The 24,920-nt window shown below is 36.5% G+C and overlaps 2 pseudogenes; both read right to left on the reverse strand.

Moving 5' to 3' along the window:
• Window positions 1–7,321: 7,321 nt before the first annotated feature.
• Window positions 7,322–8,259, reverse strand: LOC131400111 (olfactory receptor 8H1-like; annotated as a pseudogene).
• Window positions 8,260–15,268: 7,009 nt separating this feature from the next.
• LOC131400112 (olfactory receptor 8I2-like) lies at window positions 15,269–16,189 on the reverse strand (annotated as a pseudogene).
• Between the last annotated feature and the right edge of the window lie 8,731 nt (window positions 16,190–24,920).

The raw sequence follows: 24,920 nt of genomic DNA on the forward strand, positions 1-24,920 counted from the left end.
CTTTAAGAGCTAGTTTAAATTTCTTTGTGAACCAGTTTTTCTTGGGGTACTCCCCAGTGTTTTAGTAGCAAGCAAAGTTAGATATTATGCCACTCATCTCGATTGTGCTGTGTCCAAAAAATGCCTATAGCAGACACGCTCTCCCACTCAGGACCCCGCTCCTCCAGGGAGGGCTGCGTACGTTTGGGCTGCTCCTGGGCCGCCATGAAGCTGGCAGTTTATGAAGGTGGTGTTTTCTCTCCAGAAGGGAATTTCTGCCTCTTCCACCTCAATTAGGATTGTCATTTGTTGCAGGAGTTCTTCTTATCCAGTTTTCAGTTCTCTCTCAATAATTTTTCCAAGAGTAGTTTTAAATTGGCTGTGTCCATGGGAGGAGGTTAGTTCAGAGTCCACCTACACAACCATCTCAACTTCTCTATCTAATTCTTTTTTCTTTTATCTTTTCAGCTTGGGTGATTACCTCTAGTCTTTCACCCAGCTCTCTGATCTGTTCTTCCGTGCCATTTACTCTGCTATCGATTCTCTCTAGTGAATTTTTCATTTCCATTATGGTATTCTTCAGTTCTGACTGATTTGTTTTTATATTTTCCAATTCTTTGTTAAGTTCTCACGGTATTCATCTATTCTCCCAGAATTGGTGAGCATCCATATGATTATTAGTTTGTACTCTTTATCAGTTAGGTTGTTTACCTTTGTTTCATTTAGTTCTTTTTCGGAAGATTAGTCTTGTTTCCTTATTTGGAAAGTATTCCTTTGTCTCCTCATTTTGCCTATTTCTCTGTGCTTATATCTATGTTTTAGGTGGTTCAGCTACATCTCCCAATCTTGGAGAAGTAGCCTTATGTAAGGGATGCCTTATGAGGCCCAGCAATGTGCCTCCCTATTGTCACCAGTTCCAAATGTTCCAGGAGTCTCCCCTGTGTGGATTACATATGTCCTTCTGTTGTGGTGGAGTTGCTCTTACTGCAGGTGCACAGGTAGGCTAATCTGTCCCCCTGGCTGGCTGGTTGTAATGCTCAGCTGTGTGCAGCTGCTATGGTCCCTTCAGTCACTTTATTGGGTGGGGAGAACCCCAGCCCCAGTTGGCTGCAAGGTCTAAAAGCACATTCTTGCTGCAGTTTTTCTGTTGAGTGAGTAGGCCCCCACTGTGGCTTGTTGCTAGGCTCAGGGGCTTACAATTGCTGTAGGCCTCCAGCCTGCAAGGCTTTTGTCAGCTCTCTCAGTAGTGAAGCTGGGTGGGGTTTGCCCCAGGTGAGGCAGGGCACAACTGTTTCAGACATTGGAAGGTGGGGGCAGATCTCCTATATGGCTTAAGATTGCTCCCAGCCTTGAGATGCCATGAAGCCATGGCTAGAATGTGGCTTTTTCCTCTCCAGAAAGGTATTTCTGCCTCTTCCACTTCAGTTAGCACTGTCTCTTGTTGTAGGGGTTCTTTTTATCTGGTTTATGGTTCTCTCTTGGGGTAATTGTTCCAAGGGTAGTTGTAAATTTGTTGTGTCTGTGGCAGGAGGTGAGTTCAGAGTCCTCTTATGCCACCATCTTCCCAGCAATCCTATGTGCATCTTTCTTAGCTTTACACCTAAAGGACTTCAATCTCAGCTGTTAATGTAATTTTTGTTGTTGATGTTGCTGTTGTTGTTGTTCTTTTTATGTTTTTAAGGGCACACTTTAATCACCCACCTATGTGTGCACACACACACACTGAAGTAAATTTTAGTCAGCAGAATTATGTTTCAACAATTTTCCAGGCAAAAGAAGTATTATAACAGAAAGAAACACGGGTCTATACAAAGAAGTGAATAACACCAAAAATGCAAAAAAGAAGATAAATATAACAAATGCTGGATTTTTAATTTTAATTGCTTTAAAAAAAATAAATGATTAAGTAAAACTTTGCTGATGCGTTATGGGTTTAAACCATACATAAAAGTAAACTTTATTACAAAAAAGCACAAAGAATGGGACAGAAGAATTAGGTCTTTACTACTCTAAGGTTCTTAAATTAAAAGTTATGCTGTATGCTATTTTAGGTCTACTGTGATATACTAAACATGCATATTATAATTCCTACGGTCACTATTGAGAAGAGAGAAAACACATTACCAATATCAGAAATGAAAGAAGGGCTATCACTTGGTTCCCACAAACATTAAAAGGATAATACACTATTATAAACAACTTCTTTCTAATAATTTTGATAATTAAATTAAATGTACAACTGCTTAAAGATGTTCACATCAGAAGAAATGAGTGACCTGAATAGTCCTGAATCTATTAAATAAATTGATTTATTCCTTAAAAGACATCCCAAATATTTGGGAATTGTTTTTCCGGTGTGAAAATCTCACCTTTCTCTGAGACTGGAATGTGTACAGAGAGTTAGATGAACCCTCTTTAATGACGCAGAAGAGGACAACATCTGGGAGATAACAGGTCAACAACATAGAAGAAACCTAGGTCCCAGGATTACTTTGTGAGAATGAGCCATCCACAAACCCTAGTCAGCTAAACTCTGCAAGATTATGACCAAGGATACTTTTTTCTTTGTTGAACCATTCTGTTTCTGAATCCCTTTGTTACACCAGGGTAACCTGTACCCTGAGCAATACAGATTCTTTTACCAACACCATTCCATCTTCTGATAAATTGTTCTTTCTTTTACAGAATAATTCTTTCTGTAAATAGAACTGTACTTTTATCTTTGAAAGATTTAGCTAGTGTTGCCAAAATCACACTGTTGAAAGCAACATGCAGCTTTCAACAGCCCAGGATATTTTATTTAATGCTTTCTTTAATATAACAATGAATTCCTTTTTTTTTTTTTTTTTTTTTTGTGAGGAGATCAGCCCTTTGCTAACATCCGCCAATCCTCCTCTTTTTTTGCTGAGGAAGACGGCCCTGGGCTAACATCGGTGCCCATCTTCCTCCACTTTATATGGGACGCCGCCACAGCATGGCTTGCCAAGCAGTGCATCGGTGCGCGCCCGGGATCCGAACCAGCGAACCCCAGGCCACCGCAGTGGAGCGCGCACACTTAACCGCTTGCGCCACCGGGCCGGCCCCTGAATTCCATTTTTTAAAATAATTTTATTTATGTATTTTTCCCCCAAAGCCCCAGTAGATAGTTGTATGTCATAGCTGCACTTCCTTCTAGTTGCTGTATGTGGGACGCGGCCTCACCATTGCGGGACAAGCGGTGCGTCGGTGCACGACCGGAATCCGAACCCCGGCCGCCAGTAGCGGAGCGCGCTCACTTAACCGCTAAGCCACGGGGCCGGCCCTGAATTCCATTTTTTAACTCTGATAATAGTAGTGTCATTTTTTAGGAAAAAGCCCTATCATAGAGTGGTGATGAAGAATATGAACTCTAGAGTTAGACTGTCTGGGTTCAAATGTGAGCTTGTTCTTTAACTAGTGGAGTGACCATGAATCAGTTATTTAATCTCTCTGTACCCCAGTTTCATCATCCGTGAAATTCAGCCTTCAGACACATTTATTGAGACAATGTTCTAGGTGCTGGGGATACAATTTTGAACAAAGTAAGCAAAAATCCTGTACTCATTGGGCATACATGGGGGGGTAGACAAGAATAAAAAGCATGAGCTAAATATATAAAATGTTAGATGAAGATAATTGTTATGGAAAATAAAGCATGAAAGAGGGATAGGAATAGGCACAATTTAAATAAGGTGGTACGGATGTTCTTATTAAGAGGAGAATAAGGAAAAAGCATGCAGTTATGTACAAAAAGTAAGTTTCAGGATGAAGAAGAGAAAATGCAAACATTCCAGGCAGTATCAGGATTAACTTGTACAGGAAAACTTAGGAGGTCATGTGTCAAAACAAAGTGAGTGTGATGAAAAGAACAATAAGGAATGAAGCCATACAGGTGAGGAATGGGACATGGTCCCTTTGGATCAGTGTGCTCTTGTAAACAGTTTGGTTTTTACTCTGATGAGAAGGCTTTTAGAATTTTTGAAGAAAGTGATATGATCCAACTCACTGTTTAACAGAGTCACTCTGGCTCTTACGTTGAGATTAAATTCAAGAAGGATAAGGCCAAAACAGAAAGATAAGCTGGGAGGCTGCAGCAATAATTCTGAGACTGAGATGATGGTTTCTTGGGCCAGGGTAGTAGCAGAGAGAGTGTTGAGAAGTAGTTAGATTCCAAATATATTCTGTATGTAGAGTCAAGATATTATGCTAGTGGATTGGATATGAGGTGTATGAGATAAAGAGAAAATTCCAGAATCATTCTTAAGTCTTTGCCTGAACAAGCAGAAAGATGGCTTTCCATTACATGAGATTAGATGTAGATATTGTTAGTACCTACCTGAAAGTTATCTTGTATAGATAAACTATGTTAATTATAAATCTAAAGCCCTTTGACTATTGTCTGGCATATGGTAAGTGCTCAGCAAAATAAGTTATTACCATTATATCTAGCAATTATTTGGAAGCAATGACAGCTGTTCATATTTTTGGCATGCTCTGTTGTTGTCTTATTTTCTTTATTGTATTTATATTAAATAGCATTTTAGTATGGCACCATAAATAAGAAGATTATGTCTTATATTACTTCAGACTATGTCTTACATAAAATATGACATGCACTAATATAGCAAGAAAATTACAGGGCAAATGCAAATAGTCTAAATCTTTCATATTCCCCATAGATTATGTTACTTGTATGTAATAACATTATATGCAGGCTTTCTAAACTATGTTATAAAGAGTATAGGGTAGTCTTAATTTAATTTAATTAGCATTTCAGCATTTCCTAAACTTGAGTGTTGTCTCCAAAATCATAGAATCTGTTGACCATTTTTGCCAACACAAACCAACAGGATAAAAATTTCCTAATTATAGAAATAGACATGAATGAAAACAAGGTGAAAACTTAGTTTATAAAAAAGACCAGGAAAATGAAAAGAACCCATAAATATATGATGACATAATGCTTATACAAGATAAGAGGCAAGCCAAGAAAGCGTGTTATTAAACAATAAATGTTTATCAAATACTTATCAAAAACAAATAGCAATAGCTGTAAGTATAGAGTCTGGACAATAATGGATATCAAAGCAAAAATAAATCATAGCTTAAATGGCATTGATACATAAGGAAATTTTTAAAATAAATTAAAGAGAGGAAAATAGTGCATATTTTAAAAATTGAATGTTAGTGGACAGTTTTGATTTAGTAAGAATTTTAAAAACTTTTCTTTTTTTTTTTATAATTTTATTTATTTATTTTTCCCCCGAAAGCCCCAGTAGATAGTTGTATGTCATAGCTGTACATCCTTCTAGTAGCTGTATGTGGGACATGGCCATGTGCTTTGGTGCGCTCCTGGGATCTGAACCCAGGCCACCAGCAGCGGAGCGTGCACGCTTAACCGCTAAGCCACGGGGCTGGCCCAAGAATTTTAAAAACTTTTATCTCCTAAAAGAGGGCTTGCAATTCATTTTAAACATTTTAAAAATATTTAGGAAAATAATAAAATATAATTTACAAAGAAAACAATACGAATTTCAAAAAAATAAAAATTTTATGGTCATTAGTTCTTGAATAAAAACAATCTAGTTACAAAAGTTTAAAGAATAAAATCAAATACTTGGAAAATAGAGGAATACATTCTTAAATAACCTTTAAATAGTAGAGAAAATTAAAACTGCAATTCTAGATTAAGTAGAGAAAAAATTTAAAAATAAAGGAAATTTTAGCACTCTGACCACAGTTTAGAGGTTGCCACAAAATCGGAATTCATTGTTAATTCTTAGCTTTACAACTTGTCTCTGTTAAAAATTTTAAAACAAATGAGTCAAGCACCTAATTCAAGAATTTATTTTTAATGACCATAACAAACCTATAGAAATTGGGAGAAAGGCAATGATTTTTTAAAATATGCAGAATTTCCACACAGAAACAATTTACTGATGCTTGTTGACACATCACAGAAAGGCACGGTTTTAAGATGTTTAGCAAATAACCACCAAAGAGGTATCACTGCATGAGATTTTTTTTTTTAATTTAATTTATTTATTTATTTTTCCCCCCAAAGCCCCAGTAGATAGCTGTATGTCATAGCTGCACATCCCTCTAGTTGCTGCACGTGGGACACAGCCCCAGCATGGCCGGAGAAGCAGTGCGTCGGTGCACGCCCGGGATCCGAACCCAGGCCGCCAGCAGCAGAGGGCGCGCACTTAACCGCTAAGCCACGGGCCGGCCCTGCATGAGATTTTTAACTTGAGTAGTTTACAACATTTCAGGTTCAGAGCATTGCAAGAGGAGAGTCTTGATTTTTTCCGTGTACCAAGAACATGTCCATCTCACAGGTTTCAATGACAGATATTATCAAAGGGTAAACTTGTAAGTGTATACAGAAAGCTGCAAAAATATACACAGAAAACAATAGGAATTTTTCTTATATGTGTAATATATGCACATAAGTTCATAACTATCTAGAACACATACAAAATTAACAATTGTTACAGTATTTTTTCCCTAATTTTTTCAATACTACCCAAATTTTCTCCAATGTTAATATACACCATTCTAAATCCAAAATGTGAGGTGCTGTTTTTCCTTAGCTGTTTGTGTATTTGTCAATTAAATTAACCAAAAGGAATTAATAGAACACAAGTGAATATTCTTTAAGAAAAAGCCACTGTGCATTAAAAATATTGCAGGAATGGAAGTCTTCTAATGAAAATGGCCAGCATGCATTAGTACTGCCTTAGATGCTTTACATCCACCATCTGATTTAACCTTTATAATAACTCTATTGACCTGGAGTTATTATTTATCTTGTGCACTTGAGTAAACTGAGGCTTACAGTTTCAGCGACTTATTAAGAGTTCTACAGCTAAAAGGGTAGCAGATCTAGAAACTAAATCCTGGAATGTTTGATGCCAAAGAAAGTACTTGTAATCACTCTTCTGTAACTCTCCTCTATACAATAAATAAATGATCTCATTGTGCCCAAAGTGGAGCTCTTTTTCATAATAAAATTCTCTGATGTTGGAGTATGCATGGCAATTTGTATGATATAGTTTAAAAGATGACAACTTTTTGTACATCAATTGCTCTTCAAAACACGTATATTTAGACCATAGGTTTAATATATATTTCAGGGTTTCTAAATACAATATGAATTTCTAAAGACATATTCCTGGAAATGTCCAAGATCATATCTGGTTAAGTAAAGTATGGTTCAGCAGAAATACAAACAAATTAAAGAATTCAACTGTTTTTGGAAAGACACCAGAAAATACCCTGTAGGGAAGGAAGAAAAAATGAGCTTAAACGTTTAGCATCACTGTTATTTTAATTGCCTGGAGACCTCTCTCTTCTGCATGACTCTAATGAGAGTGTTTTTTCACTTCTTTATTGTATAAATGAATGGATTCATCATGGAGATCACAATAGTATAAAAAACAGAAGCCACTTGTTCCTTTCCCAATGGGTAGGATTTGCTCAGTTTTAAATAAGTAAAAATCATAGTGCCATAGAAGATGGTGACTCCCAGGAAATGAGAGGCACAAGTGGAGAAGGATTTTTGCTTTCCTGAAGTTGAAGTAATTTTCAGGATACTAGACACAATGGACAAATAAAACACAGATATTATAAGAGACATCATTAAGGTGGAGCCAGTGACAATGAATGTCATGAATTCCATGTCATATATGTCAGTTCAAGACTGGGCTAAAATTGGGGATGTGTCATAGAAAAAGCCATTGATTACATTGGAGTTGCAGAAATTCTATCTGCTTATGCAAAGTATATTGACAAAGTAGTCTGTAAAGCCAATCAAATAGGACCCAAAGATGAGGGAACTGCAGAGTCTTGTAGACATAACAACTGGGTAGTGTAGAGGGTTGCAGATAGCTGTGTAGTGATCATAGGCCATTGAGGAGAGAGGAAATATTCAGTGGCACCCAAGAAGGCAAAACAGTACATCTGGGTGAAGCAGCTCATGGATGAAATATACCTGGTGGAAGTCACTAAGTTCTCTAAGGTTTTAGGTGTGGTGACGGTTAAGTAACTGAGATTGAGAAATGACGGGTTGACAGAGGAAAAAATACATGGGCGTGTGCAGCTGGAAATCCAGGTGGATTATCAGTATCATCCCACATTCCTCAGTATAGTAATCAGGTGTATCAGGAGAAATAACATAAAGAGGAACAGCTGGATCTCTTCAGAATCTGTCAATCCCATAAGGATGAAATCAGGCACATCTGTATTATTCCTTCTATCCATTGTGTTCAACTGCTTTAAACTGTTGAGAAATCAAAGTTGATACTTAGCAGGAATTACTTCAAAGGTTTATATTTATATGAATGACCTGGAATATTTATATAAGTTCAGCATTTTTAGAAATTGATAATAATGAGTGGTTTACAGAATATGATGGGAAAATTGAATTTGATTCAATTTTTTCTATATTCAACCACATATAGAAATAACAACTATTTGCAGATGACATGATTTTATATATAGAAAACCCTAAAGAATCCACCAGAAAACTTTTAGAAGTAATAAACAAATACGGTAAAGTTGCTGGATACAAAATCAACATACAAAAATCAGTTGCATTTTTATACACTAACAACGAAGTAGCAGAAAGAGAAATTAAGAATGCAATCCCATTTACAATTGCAACAAAAAGAATAAAATATCTAGGAATAAACTTAACCAAAGAGGCGAAAGATCTGTACACCGAAAACTATAAAACATTGCTGAAAGAAATTGAAGAAGACACAAAGAAATGGAAAGATATTCCGTGCTCTTGGATTGGAAGAATTAACATAGTTAAGATGTCTATACTTCCTAAAGCAATCTATAGATTCAATGCAATCCCTATCAAAGTTCCAACAACATTTTTCACAGAAATAGAACAAAGAATCCTAAAATTTATATGGAACAACAAAAGACCCCGAATGGCTAAAGGAATCCTGAGAAAAAAGAACAAAGCAGGAGGCATCACACTCCCTGATTTCAAAATACACTACAAAGCTATAGTAACCAAAACAGCCTTGTACTGGCACAAAAACAGACACACAGATCAATGGAATAGAATCGAAAGCCCAGAAATAAACCCACACATCTATGGACAGCTAAACTTTGACAAAGGAGCCAAGAACATACAATGGAGAAAAGAAAGTCTCTTCAACAAATGGTGTTGGGGAAACTGGATAGCCACGTGCAAAAAAATGAAAGTAGACCCTTACCTTACACCATACACAAAAATTACTCCAAATGGATTAAAGACTTGAATATAAGACCTGAAACTTCTTATATATATTTTTTCTCTCTCTCCTAGATTATTCTAGCTATTGTTTTTCTTTCTTCCTTTCCTTCTTCCTTTCCTTCCTCCCTCTCTTCCTCCCTCCCCTTCATTTCTTTTTCTTTTTCTTTCTTTCTTTCTTCCTTCCTCTTCCTTCCTTCCTTCCTTCCTTCCTTCCTTCCTTCCTTCCTTCCTTCCTTCCTTCCTTCCTTTCTTTCTTTCTTTCTTTCTTTCTTTCTTTCTTTCTTTCTTTCTTTCTTTCTTTCTTTTTTCTTTCTTTCTTCTTTCTTTCTCTCCTTCTCTTTCCTTCCTTCCTTCCTTCCTTCCTTCCTTCCTTCTGTCCTTCCTTCCTCCCCTCCCTCCTTTCTTCCTTCCTTCCTTCCTTCCTTCCTTCCTTCCTTCCTTCCTTCCTTCCTTCCTTCCTTCCTTTCTTTCTTTCTTTCTTTCTTTCTTTCTTTCTTTCTTTCTTTCTTTCTTTCTTTCTTTCTTTCTTTCCTTCTTTGACTCATGAAAGAATGGCTCTTTTTCTTTTTGGAATAAATGCAGTTCAATATTTTCCTTGCTTTCTGATTTATTAATTGTTATCTAAATTTCATCATTTTATTTTCCTTACTTTATTAGGTTTGTGAGGGAGGAAAAATAAAAATTTTTCCTCTACTCTTCCAGGTTCTTTGCTGAGACCCCCTTGTGATAAAAGGCAGATTAACTGGAGAAAAACAAACAGAAGTTTAATAGCATGTATGCCCTCCTGTATACATGGGAGACACCCAGGAAAACTGAGTAACTCCCCAAAATGACCCAAGCCACCACCTTAAATATCATCTCCACCTGAAGACAAAAGAAGATGATGGGGGAATGGGGGCCAGTTATGGGAGGTCAGCAGGTAAAGCACAGGAAACCAAGGCATAGTCTTTATGCAGATTCAAGTCCATGTCTTCTCCACTGATAGGAGTTGCTAGACATTTGGTCCATCCTCCTCTTCCTGGTACTGAGGGGGAGATGGCCTTACAAATGGAGATTTCCCTTATCAATGTCACTTATAAAATGGTAACTTCTACTAGGTTCTCAGAGCTTCTCCTGTGTCTATTGTTTCTTAAAAATAATGAGCTCAAGATAATCCTTACACCAAAGAGGCATATTTTGGGGTGGCAAATTCTGCTTCCCTTCAGGTTGAAGTCATCGTTTTCTTCTCTAGCACCTAGTAATAAATGTTTGTTTTATTTACTTTCTGTTACCTGTTTAATAATACAGGAATTTAATATTTGCATTATTTATCTGAGTGTTGCTTTACTTTTAATTTATGTGTAGTTGTATTAATTATTCTTATTGTGGCACATTATATAGATAATCTAAAGTTAATTTTTTAATTTCCTATTTGATTAAAAATAATTTAAGGTTATTTTTAAATGTTTTTAATGTTCAAACTAACATTATTTTTTATCTTTTCAATATTACTTTTAAATTATATTGTATAGTAGTCATAAAATGTGACCCCTTTAAGTTAAATTTTATAAATTTATGGATTAATTGTAATCAACTAATATAAACAATTCATAGATGCTATGAAAGAAAGATTCAAATGTTGATAATCAAGTTTGGCCTTATCAGTTATAGTATTTATAGATTATAAATTCTCAGCAGGAGGAAACAGAAAAAAGTACAAAAATTACTGCTACAACAAGTTAGAAGATGAAAAGTACTATAAGAAAAGATATAAAATGTAAACCAGTATAGGAGATTGGGTGTTATGGAACCAGGCTCATTTTGCCTGCTGAACAGTATGCCAATCACTAAGATGACCAGTTTTGCAGCAGAGAAAGTGTGTATTCAAGAGGCAGCCAAGTGAGGACATGGGAGAACAAGTCTCAAATCCACCTCCCCAAAAATGAGGATTAAAGAGATTTATGGGATAAAGGGGCAGCGTGGTCTGAAGTGTGGGGATAGACGATTGGAGGTAAGGGGAAGTGAGATAATTTATCTGCACAAGCCCAGTCAAACTTCATGGCTCTTCGTAGGATGCATGTTCACAAAATGGTGGTATTAACATGATCTGAGGGTGGAGTTTTTGGTCCCCTAACAATAAAAGATCATCTATTGGAAATTCACACAGACCAAGTTGATGAGTTATTGGTCTAAACTGGCCTGAACTGGACAAGGAGTTGACTCTCAGTTCCTGAAAAACAACTGAAGCAACTGTTACCATGGTAACCCAAGTGTGTCAGACACGTTACCTATAAGGAACCTGGTGGAAGTCTGAAAATACATTGCTTATCTATATGACTTTTAAGAATAATCATAAATGACTATTTGACTACCAGTTTCAGGGGGTTCTGGAATAGGGGCATGAGGAAGAAATCAGAAATAGTATGGTCAAGGTACTATAGTTTTTTTAAAAGGCATTTTTCTTTCTTATTTGTTCCTTTTAGCTACTTTTAGACACCTTCTCTACTCATCCTCCCATCTCCATATTTTGAACAGCAAATATCCTGTGCAAAATCCTAACTTACTCTACACTAATTTCTCTAATTATCAGATAATGATCTGGAATTCATTTCTTTTTGTGTTTTCGCAGTTTTGATGAAAATTTATTTGGAGAGTGGGAAAACCACTAGATTTTTAGGAATTCATTTCTGAATGGGCCTCTAATCTTTGTATATAGGCATAAGAGTGAGTCTGACTCTACATGATATCGAAAAGTCAATTTCATTCAGTTTATTTTATTTTCATTGAATAATTTTTCTGCAGGAATTCCTGCAATACTTCTTGAAATAAAGCAAGTTAAGAAAAATAACATTTTAAAAAAAATTTTGATAGAAAAGGTATCTTAAAGTTGGTGAAATAGAACATAAATTCAAGGACTACAAATGGTTCACAGGAACATTACAAAAGGCACCACAGATCAACAGACCATAGAATAACTCAGTGTCATTAGTTTGGAGCCCAATACACTGAATATATTTTAAAGTGAATGTCTTGTTACAGTGTAATAATAAAAGAAGATGTCTGACAAATTTCACATACTGTGATCACTTCTAGGACATAGCTCTAAATTTTATCAAGTTGATCATCTGGATCTGTTAAGAGTTCTGAGAGAGTCCATTAGAAAGAAAGAAGAGAAGACAAAGGTATGCATGGCCCATTCTGGAAAGATATGTATCACAGAGTCTAGAGGGAAGGTAGAGAAAGAGCAGCTAGAAGAGAGAATGATGGGAGGTATGGTATGCCAAGGAAAAATATGAAGAGCATATTGAAAAATATATACGGACATTTAATCATAACTTCAGAAAAATAAAACATATTACTACTTCTTATGATAAGCAAGAAAAGTGTGGCACATTTTTGTTCCTGGAGAGAGACCAGCAAGAAAACATAAATAACTTAAAAAGAACAATTAGATACATAATTTTATTAATACTAAATAAATATTAATTTTTGAAATTATCTATAGAAGTATACATATTCAACACAAGTGAAAATAAAAATAATACAATTAGAACAAGTGTAAATATAAATAAGGTACAGAAGCCATGATGTTTCACACAATTATAGAAAATTGAGCATTGTATTTAGACTACATAAATGAAAATCCTTGGTAGAAAAAGAAAAAGAAGTGAAATAAAATCAGTTTAATGGCTCTCATGATGATGAGAAATCTTCAGAGCAACCAGTCTGAATCAGACACTGGGCTTAGAAGGAAAAAAATCTCATGAAGGCTTAATAAAAGGGAATAAGTGATGAGATAGATAGTAGCCTCAATAAGTCCCTAAAATAAAGCATAGTATGTTTCATAAGTTGTCACTTATAATACTTTATAATGTAAAATATTACATTCTAAAATGAAGTTTGCAAGATCCAGACCCCAGTAATATAGATTAGAGAAGAAAATTAAAAATCCATAGACCAAGTATATACATTTGCACACACAGATCTCTTCACATGAGTTACCTTCAGCCACTCCCAAGCCTGAAGACTGATTCTCTTTATAGGAGGTTTGTTTGTGATGTATGACATATGAGAATGCCTAATCAGTTGAGTCCAGTTATTTAAAATCATATATATAAAGTATAATTCTTTGTATACTTATTTCCATATCTTCATCATTCAGGAAAAAATCATTTGTAAAAGAATATATCTGTTAATTACTATGCCATTTCTAATATATAAGTAAGAAATGTTTTGGAAAGAATTCTAGAATTTTCAACTAAACTAATATACCTTTTTTGTTGATGTCATAATAGTTTATAACATCGTGAACTTTTAGTTGTACATTATTGTTTGTCAGTCACCATATAAATGCCTCCCTTCACTTCTTGTGCCCACCTCCCAATCCCCTTGCCCCCGGTAACCACCAAACTGTTCTCTCTGTCTGTATGTTAGTTTATCTTCCACATATGAGTGAAATCATACAGTGCTTGTCTTTCTCTGTCTGGCTTATTTAGCTTAACATAATACCCTCCAGGTCCATCCATGTTGTTGCAAATGGGATGATTTTGTCTTTTTTATGGAGTAGAATTCCATTGTATATATATACCACATCTTTATCCAATCATCATAAACTAATATTTTTTAATGCCAGTATGCACACAATTGTCCAAATACCAAAGAAAGATACAAACATGCGTAAGGTAGAATCCTTGATCTTAATGAATTCATTACTGGGCTTCCACAAGCAAACAAAAAGCAAAGAAAATGTTTTCTTACATATTTTGTATGTAATATATTTGCTAGATGTTGTGGAGAGCACAAATATGAATAAATAAACTCCTCACAAGGAGCTTACAATCTTGTTGGAGAAAGAGAAATATTATAAACACACATTTTCTTTTAAGAGAACCTCACCAAATTAGTCTTCAGTTCCTTTCAACACACATTTTACATGTGGTTGCCTAACTCCTTTGAATTCTGCTCAATGATTCATGTACAGTAAAGGCTGTACTGAGGAGTAGATACATCTTTACCAGTGGTCATTTTGTAACAAAGCCTAGGAGAGTTTATTAAATGGAGTTTACCTTAATGTCTCTTTTTGAGGAAAAATAAAACAAAAACCCAGTTTCTCCTTTTAATACTGTAGACTTAATAAAGTCTTTCTGCTTGATTTGGAGAAATGAGAATCTCTATATACACCTTCAAAATGTTTCAGGAATTAAACTACAGGTAGTGCTTCATTTACCTACACACACACACACACACCCAAACACAAACACATACACATTTAAAAGTTTTTGAGATCTTTGAATTTAGGGAGGCACATTATGGTTATTTAGAAATTGAACTGCTGATTTTGATGGAGAACATATTCTACTTTATAAATATATCACAATACATCATCAAAGATCACATTTCACAGATAAATGATCAAAATTTTAACTGTTATGGCAAAATGAATCCACATTATTGAGAGTTCTCCATATTACCTCAGTTCTGTTGCCATCATTAGAGTTTGCATGTCACTGAAATGACCTCAGTCCACCCTCCACCCTGTGGCTTATATTTCTTTTGTTAATTCTGTACTCTTTCCCTTGCTCTCAGTCTATCAACTATCATTTCTTCTTGTTAATAACACTTAAGAGTTACCATCTCTTAATCTACTAATTTTCTACTCTCAATTTTTTGATGGCTGAAAAAACAGGATGTCAAACCATATGAAAAGTCAATTTAATAATTGTTTAAGATGCTTCAGTGTGATGGTATACTCACCCACAGACGTTCAGGGTGGATTCAGTCACTGGTCAGACTCTTCTTTACTTACTTGTGTGTGTCTACATCTGAATAATTTATGTACTGAACTAAACTTCTAATACGATGATTCAGTAGTCCACATAAACAAATAAAGTAATAATTCACCTCCCAAATTTCAAGACTCTATGTTATCATTTAGTTTTGTGTTATGCCTTTTGAGGTTACTCTACTATTTTCCTGATTGTTGGAGCAATTGAATGCCTGAAACCATCCAGGTTTGTTTTCATTGTAACATTCATAGATTCAACATGGAAAAGGTTTTCTGTGTATGACTCTCAGGAGAGCACTTTTTACATCTTTTTTCCTCAGACTAAAGACTAGTGGATTCAGCATTGGAATGACAATGGTATAGAATACAGATGCCACCTGTGCCAGAGTCAGGTGTTATCAGGCTGCAAATATGTGAAAATCACGGACACATAGAAGATAGTTACACCCATGAGGTGGGACACGCAGGTGGAAAGGCCTCCTGCCTCCTGCAGACTGGATCCTCAGGGTGGCTAAGATGATGGCAGTGTAAGTGACAGTGATGATGAGGGGAGAACTAAGAAGAGTGAACTCAGCCAGAAGAAAGAGCACCATTTCTGTGCTGGGTGTGTCTACAGAGGACAGGGCCAAAAGAGCTGTGGTGTCACAGGAAAAATGATTGATGCTGGAATCACAGAATGACAAACTGCTTATCACACAGATGGATATCAGAGAATTTGTGAAGCATATGATATATGGCATTACTCCCAGCCAGTTACACACTTTCTGGGACATAACCATAGAATACAATAGGAGATTGCAGATTGCTACATAGTGGTCACAGGCTGTTGACCCTAGAAGAAAACACCGGCTGTACAACAAACCCACAAAAAAGTACATTTGAACAAAGCAGCTGACAAAGGAGATGATTTTCTGTTTGAATTGGAAATTTACCAGTGCCTTGGGTTACAGTACAGGAATAAAATATGTCAACAATGCTAAATCACTAAGAAAAAAAGTACATAGTGTCTGGGCCTGAGAGTCAATTTTAATTAATACAATTAGTCCAGGTTTCACCAAAACAGTGAACAGATAAATAAAGCGAGACATTAAGAAAAGGCTGACTTGTAGCTCAGGGTGATTGGTAAATCCAGAGAGGATGAAGAGAGCCACCTCAGTGAAATTTTTCTCAGCCATTTTTATCAACTTAGGCCTTGACTTACTTGGATAACAATAACAAAAGTTAGAGAAGGATTCACATCTAAAGAGCTAATACTCAAAGTTGACTTAGACCCCAATAATGAGATAGCAACAGATAGAAAGCAAATATTCAAGTTAATTTTGAACTTATGCATGATTTTCATTGCTTTTATAAAACTTACAGACACTAATAAACAGATTCATAGTTCACAATTGTGTGGAGTTGATAGCACTCTAAAAGATATCTATCTGGAATGATTTTTGAATAGATCCCTCCTGAGATATAATCTACACCAGTCTATCATTGGGCCCCAAATCATATACTTAGAAATTTACCTACTGGAATTAATTATATGATACACTTAGAAAATATAAAGATAATTTAGGAAAAGAGGTTCTATAATTTGTGAATTTAATGATACGTTTGTGTGGCAGTCTTAGTTTTTCAACACCTGACAGCTACTTTGCAGGGTTGTTTTAGGAACTTAATAAGATCTTAGATGGACACAGCTAATAGCTCCTTGGACTCAATAAAGCTTTGCTAAATTTTGTAGGAAAAAAATATATATATGTGCATATATATATATATATATAGAGAGAGAGAGAGAGAGAGAGAGAGGCAGAGAGACAGAGAGAGAGAAAAATATCCTGCTTACTTTACATGTTAATGCTAAAATTCTTTACACTTTTGTTTTCTATCACATATCCTTTCCTTCTATTGGTGAGCTAAGACCAAATGAGGAACTTAATCTATGACACAGTCAAATTGTTTTCTGTGTGTAGTTAGTGAACATGTTTGTTTCCCATAAAAAATGCACAGTTATGGGGCCGGCCCGGTGGCGCAAGCGGTTAAGTGCGCGCGCTCCGCTGCGGCGGCCCGGGGTTCGCTGGTTCGGATCCCGGGCGCGCACCGACGCACTGCTTGGTAAGCCATGCTGTGGCGGCGTCCCATATAAAGTGGAGGAAGATGGGCACAGATGTTAGCCCAGGGCCGTCTTCCTCAGCAAAAAAAAGAGGAGGATTGGCGGGTGTTAGCTCAGGGCTGATCTCCTCACAAAAAAAAAAAAAAAAAAAAAAAAAAAAAAAAAAAAAAATGCACAGTTATCTATGACATCAGGCAATATAGCCAATTCATTGGAAAACAGTAGTTTTCAAGTCAATGATAAAAAGGCTACAAACAGTAAAATAAATGATTTATTATATTTAAATTAAAGAATTAAAAAATAAGGTGATCTCACTAGAAATTAGAGAACTTATTTGCTTAATTCAATTGACATAAGTATGTGATAAATAAGTAAAACTGAAACTAATATGTAAGTTTGTTTCATATATTTAACTATCTACTTGAGTAACCCAGAGAGCCTTGAAGTTATATTGAGTATACTTCATCATTTAGTGTCTCCTGTGATCACGTGTTCCTATTTATTTACCCATTCACTTGTTTAACAAACATTTAGTCAATGAAGGCATTTTATCTTGCCTGTCATTAAAGGCATTTTGCTTAAGTCTTACCAGAAGATGCAGACATGTGAAAAGAAAAAGTTTCCCAGTGTGAGAAGCACACAAACACACATACAGAGTTACGGGAAGAAGAGGATGATAAAACTAGACTTAGCTGGGATTTAGTCATCTGAAGGAAACTCTCTGTGTTTTCAGCTATCTTCTACCTATTTTCAGGTTTATTATCAGACAACAAGAAGAGAAAACATTGTGCAATATTCACTAAAATCACCATTAATTTTTGGCATAGTAACATTTGCCTCATCTACAATTCTGAATCCTATGAAATGTCAATATAATGGCTTGAATCTGTTGTTGTTGCTGCTGCTGCTATTATTAGCACAGAGCTCTATTTCCTGTATAATGGACCCCTATTAATCTTATAAAGTTGATGAAAGAGATATTGGTGGTTTTGATGACAATATTGGATATTGTGTATATTACATTCCATTGATAATATAAAAGTAAGAACCAAATTAACAAAGTAATTGTTTACGTGCCTTCTTGAGAATTAAAATCTAATTTTTTAGCTCAACCTTAGATTCATATTTAGGATTAGTTTTGTTCTTAGTGTATTTCTAAAGCAGTCCCATGACAAAGGATTGTCTTCTGAAATCTAGTGTGTTAAACAGTCTTCTTATACCAGCATCTCTTCCTCAAACTCTCAAGCTTATAGCATGAAGGAATTGGTTAATTTGTATCTTAGATATCTTGAGATTTGTATCTTACTTGTACCCCAAGGTCTATTCTTAATTCACCTGGAACCCATCTCTAATAGAACCCTGCAGAAATACATATTCCTTACTTTTGTATATTTCAGTTTAAATATCCATAGACAGACTGAAAATGTAATTGACATAGTTTAAAAATCATGTTTATTTTGATATTATTAATGTGTGTGTGTATATATACATATACACATATTACACATGTATATATATAAAACCTTTATATATATATAAAATCTTTTCTAAAACATTATGAAAACATACAGGATATGTGATGTTAGAGAAGCCTCTCAGCAAAAAGAAGTGAGATTTCCTATCTACTGATTTAATAGTGTTCATATACCATGAAATCATGTTACCTTCCATGTCAACAAATCATGTGTGTATTTATTTTTAATGCAGGCATTCAGTGATTTTTAATCGACTGTGCTCAGTGGTACATACACAAAATCATTGGCTGAGAAGAAGTATTGCCAATTAGGAAAATAAACTAGAAACCTTAAGGAAAAATCAGACTCATGCTCTCAGTTTCATGCCCAGCTGATAGGTCAGTACTTCTAAAAACTCAACTCACATTATTATTCCATTTGTTGTTTGTTTATTTATTTATTTATCTTTTGGTGAGGAAGATTGGCCCTGAGCTCACAGCTGTTGTCAATCTTCCTCTAATTTGTTTGTGGGTCACTGCTACAGCATGGTTTGATGAGTGGTGTAGGTCTGCACCAGGCATTCAAATCTGCAAACCTGGGTCAACAAAGTGGATCATACTGAACTTAACCATTACACCACTGGGCTGGCCCCTGTTTATTTCTTTAAAGCAGCTTCCTAGGCCACACCCTATAAAGATTCTAAGTTTGTAGATCTGAGATTGACACACAAAAGTGAATTTATCAAAATGTCCCAGGTCCATGGACTATTGACAAGCACTCTGACAAAAACTAGCTTGGAAGGATCTCACAGATTTGTCTAATTAAATTATTTCTCTACCGTGATTGTTACATTCTCTTATTTTACTTATCTTTAAAAGGAATTTAGTATTACAAGGATGAAACAAGACATTCTTCATTGGGGAATAAAAAACACATCTCTAGTTCTACTTGTCACATTAGAAATGTTAAAAAAAGAATAAAATCTATTATAGAGGTGCCATATTACCTACCGATGATCAGCATATTCAGATATCAGGACAAAACAAATAGTACTACATTTTTTTCCCATTCTAGTATGTGTCTTGAGAAAATAAAATTTTGAAATAATTGAGCTGTATACCCAAAATCTTAAATTTCCATCCATTCTCTCACTCATTCTTTCAATACACATTTATTAAGCAGCTATTAAATAACAGATACTATGTGTGGGACTACAAAGATGAGAACGATGTTGTGTCTACTTTCACATTATTTAGAGTTAATTGCCTCTTTCAAGATTTAAAATTTGTCTCAGTTCTTTAATATTCTGATATTTGATGAGGAAATAGGTACAGTGGCTACCAATATATAATTGGTATAGAGACTGTGGTTGACCATGCTCTAGGATCCATGCTTGCTCAATTGAATTAATGTTTGCTTATAAAGTCATTTTGAATTCTAGTTAATCAGATTTTTAAAAAACTTTTTATGTAGATATTTTTAGACTTACAGAGTTTCTATATGTGCTTCACCCAGCTTCATGAATATTAACGTCTTACATAATCATAGTACAATTACTAACACTAAGAAATTTACACTGATACAAAGTATTAACTAAACTACAAATTTTATTCAATTTCACCAGTTTTTCCAAAAAGTCCTTTTTCTGTTCTAGGATCCAATCCAGATCATCATCCTGCAATTAGCGTCATGTTGCCTTAGTCTCCTGAAATCGGTGACTGCCCAATTTTCTTTCCTTTTCTTTCATGACCGTGATACTTTTCAAGATTCTTGGTCAAGTATTTTATAGAAAGTCCCTCAATTTAAGTTTGCCTGCTGTTTTCTCATGATTAAATTGAGGTTATTCATTATAGGGAAAAGTACCAGAGAGGTTACATGTGTGCCCTGTTCATCTTATCAGAGGATGCATGATGTCCATTAGTGACATTACTAGTGATGTTAAACTTGATCACTTAAAGTAGTGTCTGCCAGGCTTCTTCATTGCAAAGTTATGGTTCTTTTCTTTGTAATTTATATAAATAGATAAATAAATTTGGGAAAGATAATTAAGACTATGTAAATTTCATTTATACTTTTTGGCATCCTATCAATATGTTGCCTCTACCAATTATTACTGTGGTATTTTGGTGGCAAATTCTCATTTCCCTTATTCTTTTGACATATTTTAATTGGAATTATTCTCTAAGAAAGAGTTGTTCTTTCTTCTCTACGTATTTAGTTAGTTATATACCAAAATGCACTTATTCATAGTTATTTTGTTCTTTGGGTTATTATCCAATACTACCATCATTTATTTTGTTGCTCAAGGTGTTCTAGCTTTGCTAATGGAACCATCATCAGATTAGCTCCTGTGTGTTTTGCTCTTTGGACAAGCTACTGTGTTTTTTTCACTTCTTACATTCTGGCAGCACAATATGCTCCTGGCTCATCTTATCTTTTCCTGGACTCAGCTCTAGAAACAACCACTTTGCCAAAGATCCCTGCTATCTTCTATGGGAGGATGGCACCTGGAAACCAGGATCTGGACAACATGTTCTATTTTTATGTGTGCACTTATATTTTTCCCTCTAGAATATATCACACATATATATTTTTTCCCCCAAAGCCCCAGTAGATAGTTGTATGTCATAGTTGCACATCCTTCTAGTTGCTGTATGTGGGATGCGGCCTCAGCATGGCCAGAGAAGTGGTGCTTCGGTTTGCGCCTGGGATCCGAACCCGGGCCACCAGTAGCAAAGCGTGTGCACTTAACTGCTAAGCCACGGGGCTGGCCCTATCACACATATTTTCAATGCTCTTAAATTTCCATGTCTTTGTGATTATAACTTTTTAAATCAAGACTCTATGCTATAGTTGCAAATGTTTAGATTTAGGAACCATAATTCTGAGTTTGTGTCCAGAAATATCATTTACTAGGTTTATGACCATGTGAAAATTTATTTATCTCTTTGATCCTCAGTGTCCATGTCTGCAAACTGACAATAGTAGTACATTGATATAGGCTCAAGACAAGGTTGACATGAGGGAAGCCATGATGTAGAAAAGAAACCCTACTGTAACTTTGAATGACCTCTGACTAACTAGCCCAGCTGGATATGCACCCTCCAGGAGATCTAACTGCTATGTTGATTTTATGACCCTTGCTTGTGCGTGTACCTCCCAGCTGCAATAAGATGATAACTTTGTTCTTTTGAGTTCCTTAGGAATGTGATGACCCTCCAACAGAGAATCTATGCTAATAGCCATCATCAATGAAAACTGAAAGATCTGGTGTGGTGACTCCCAGTCTGTAAGACCAGAAGGTCAACATTCCTAACCCCCTCCCCAATAACCCACCAGTCTATATAACTGCTGTAAGACTTTTTCCCCCTTAAGATGGTTCTTTTGGACATGAGTCAGCCATCTTCCCTCTTTCTAGCAAGCTGTAATAAAAAAGTCCTTTTTCTCTTACCACCTTGCCTCTTGATTATTGGCATGTCTTTCGGTGAGCAGAAGGCCCCACATTGGGCGGTAACAGTACCTGCCTCATGTGTTTGTCAAGATGAAATTCAATAATACATATAAAACATCTTGCATTATACTGAGAACGTAGGATGTATTCAATCAATATTTGTTCTGTGTCCTTAATATAAATGACTTTATACCTGTAAATACACGTTCATTAAACTTTGTTTCACTGTTGGGCATTTATATTAATCACAATATTTCTTTGTTTATTTTTAAAAAATTAATGCAGAATACACATTGATTTGTTTCCTTTAGATAAATAACCAGAAGTAGTATTTGCAGGCCCAAACTATAACTTTATGCTACATATTAGCATGAGGCATTCTGCAACGGTTGGGCAGATGTTAATTTCCGTGAGTGCTGTCCCTGGCCCTCAGTTTCACCATAACCTTGCCTACATGGACCATTTATGTCTTGTGAACTCCATATTCACTAGAACTCTGACAAATCAAAGGTTATCTTATTAGATATTTGTTTCATTACTCTGCATGGGAAACTACCTCATATCTTTGTTTACAACTTTTATGCTCATCACTTTAAATATTATTGAAAACCCAATTCCAGTAAGTGGCTTTTTTTTTACTGTAATAGATGGAAAATCTCCTAATCTTTTGACTGTTTTCATTATGTATTTGCTCTTCAGTATCAAATACACTAGTAAATGATAGGTAAGAAAATCTTATGAAATAATTAACTCACCAAGTTATTAAACAAGTAAGTAAATTGCAAACTTATTATGTGATAATCACTTTCCCAGTAGCTCTGGAACTATGAAGCTGAAAAAGATGCGGTCTTTTCCTTACAGGAATAAACAGCCCAGAAGAGGAGTTAGCAGTGAAAACATAAATTTACAAGCAGACGATCCAGCCAATGATCCTCCTGGGGGAGGGAGGCCGGGCCAGGCAGAGAGCGCGGGCACCCAGCAGCAAGCGCAGTGGGCAGCTGGCAATCCAGGCCCAGGAGGGCATTTGGCCAGCAACCAAGGAGGTTACAGCAGCATCCCAGGAAGCCGCCCCCTCCACTCAAGCTGGGGAGCTGGGGGATGAGGTGGGGAGGGGGGCGGGGCTGCTGTGCAGAGCAGAGCCCTCAGGCTGGCTGGGGCTGTACCCTGGGCCAGGGCGGGGACTGGGCTAGGGGAACCTGCCCAGAGGCCATCAGAATCCAGGTGCGCTGGTGATCAAGTGGGTGGTGGATGGCCACCGGGCATGGTAAGACATGCATACTCCTGAGCCATGCCAACAACTCCTTCCTGGGGGAGGGAGTGCCCACCTTCTTTCATCACTACACAGTCAGCCTCCTGGGACTCTATGACACAGCCGGACAGGAAGACTGGGATCATCTGAGGCCCTTATCTTATCCAAGACTCATGTCTGCCTTATATACTTCTTTGGTAAATCCAGCCGCATTTCAAAATGTGAGAGAGGAGTGGCTACCAGAATTTAGGGAAGCCTCTGAGGGCACTGCAGTCTTCTTCCCAAACTGCCACTTGCAGGCTGAGTGGAGAACGGGCCTTCTTTAGTGAATCTGAGGGAATGTCTTTCAGAACAGGCTGTAGCTGCAGTGTGCCTTGGAAGTTCGGTGTAAGAGATCCTTAAGACCTGGAGCAGAGGGAATTTCTGCACAGTGCTAGTTCCAGGAATGGAAGAGAGGGATAGTTTTGCTTGGCTCTAGGGACAAGCCATGAAGGGCTCTGCAGTCTTCTTGCCAAACTGCCACTTGCAGGCTGAGTGGAGAACAGGCGTTCTTCAGTGAATCTGAGGGAATGCCTCTCGGAACAGGCTGTAACAGCAGTGTGTCTTGGAAGTTATGTGTAAGAGATCCTTAAGACCTGGAGCAGAGGGAGTTTCTACACAGTGTTAGCTCCAGGTATGGAAGAGAGGGATAGTTTTGCTTGGCTCTAGGGACAAGTTTCTAAGGGCTCTACAGTCTTCTCCCCAAACTGCCACTTCAGGCTGAGTGCATGAGTGATTTCACACAAACCTGGGAGTGATTTCATACATAACAGTGGATGTCACATCACAGTTAAGAATATGACTGCTGTCACACACAGTGGGAGTGATATCACACAATCTGAGAGATGTGACAGGCTATCCTAGAGTTATCACACTCAGGGTGTGGGATGTCACAAAATGGTTGTGATGACACACATAAGGATTGGAGTGATGTCACACACACTGTTGGAGTGGTGTCAAACACACTATCAGAGTCATGTCACACCCGATTGGTGTGATGTCACATGCAATACTGGGAGTGATACCACACATAATGACAGTTGGGGTATCATATGCTAATTAAGGTCGATGTCACACACAATTGATGTGATGTGATACACAATGAGGATGTTGTCACACACACACAAGTGGTGTGATGTCACCCATAACCACATGTATCATGTCATGCATAAGGATGGGAGTGATATTACATGCACACAACGGGAGTGATGTCACACTTTAAAATGTGAGTTATGTCACAAAGGACACTTCAACAATGTCACACATAGCACTGGGAGAGTTGTCACACAATTCATATGGTGTCACATATAATGGGAGTGATGTCACATATAAACATGTGAATAATATAACAAAGGACACATGAGTGATGTCACGTATATGTGGGAGTGATGTCACACTATTGGTGTGATGTCATACAACACAACAGGCATGATATCACACATAATGGAAAGATGTCACCCAAAATATATGAGTGAAGTCACAGAAACACCATGGGAGTGATGTCACAACACTAGTAGAGTTATGTCCTTGAGTATTAGTGTGACATCACACAGAATATTGGGAGTGACATGACACGTAACAATAGCCATTTCGTATGCTATATTGGAGGGAT

Source organism: Diceros bicornis, chromosome 41, assembly GCF_020826845.1.
Source record: "Diceros bicornis minor isolate mBicDic1 chromosome 41, mDicBic1.mat.cur, whole genome shotgun sequence".
In the NCBI taxonomy this organism is placed as follows: Eukaryota; Metazoa; Chordata; class Mammalia; order Perissodactyla; family Rhinocerotidae; genus Diceros; species Diceros bicornis.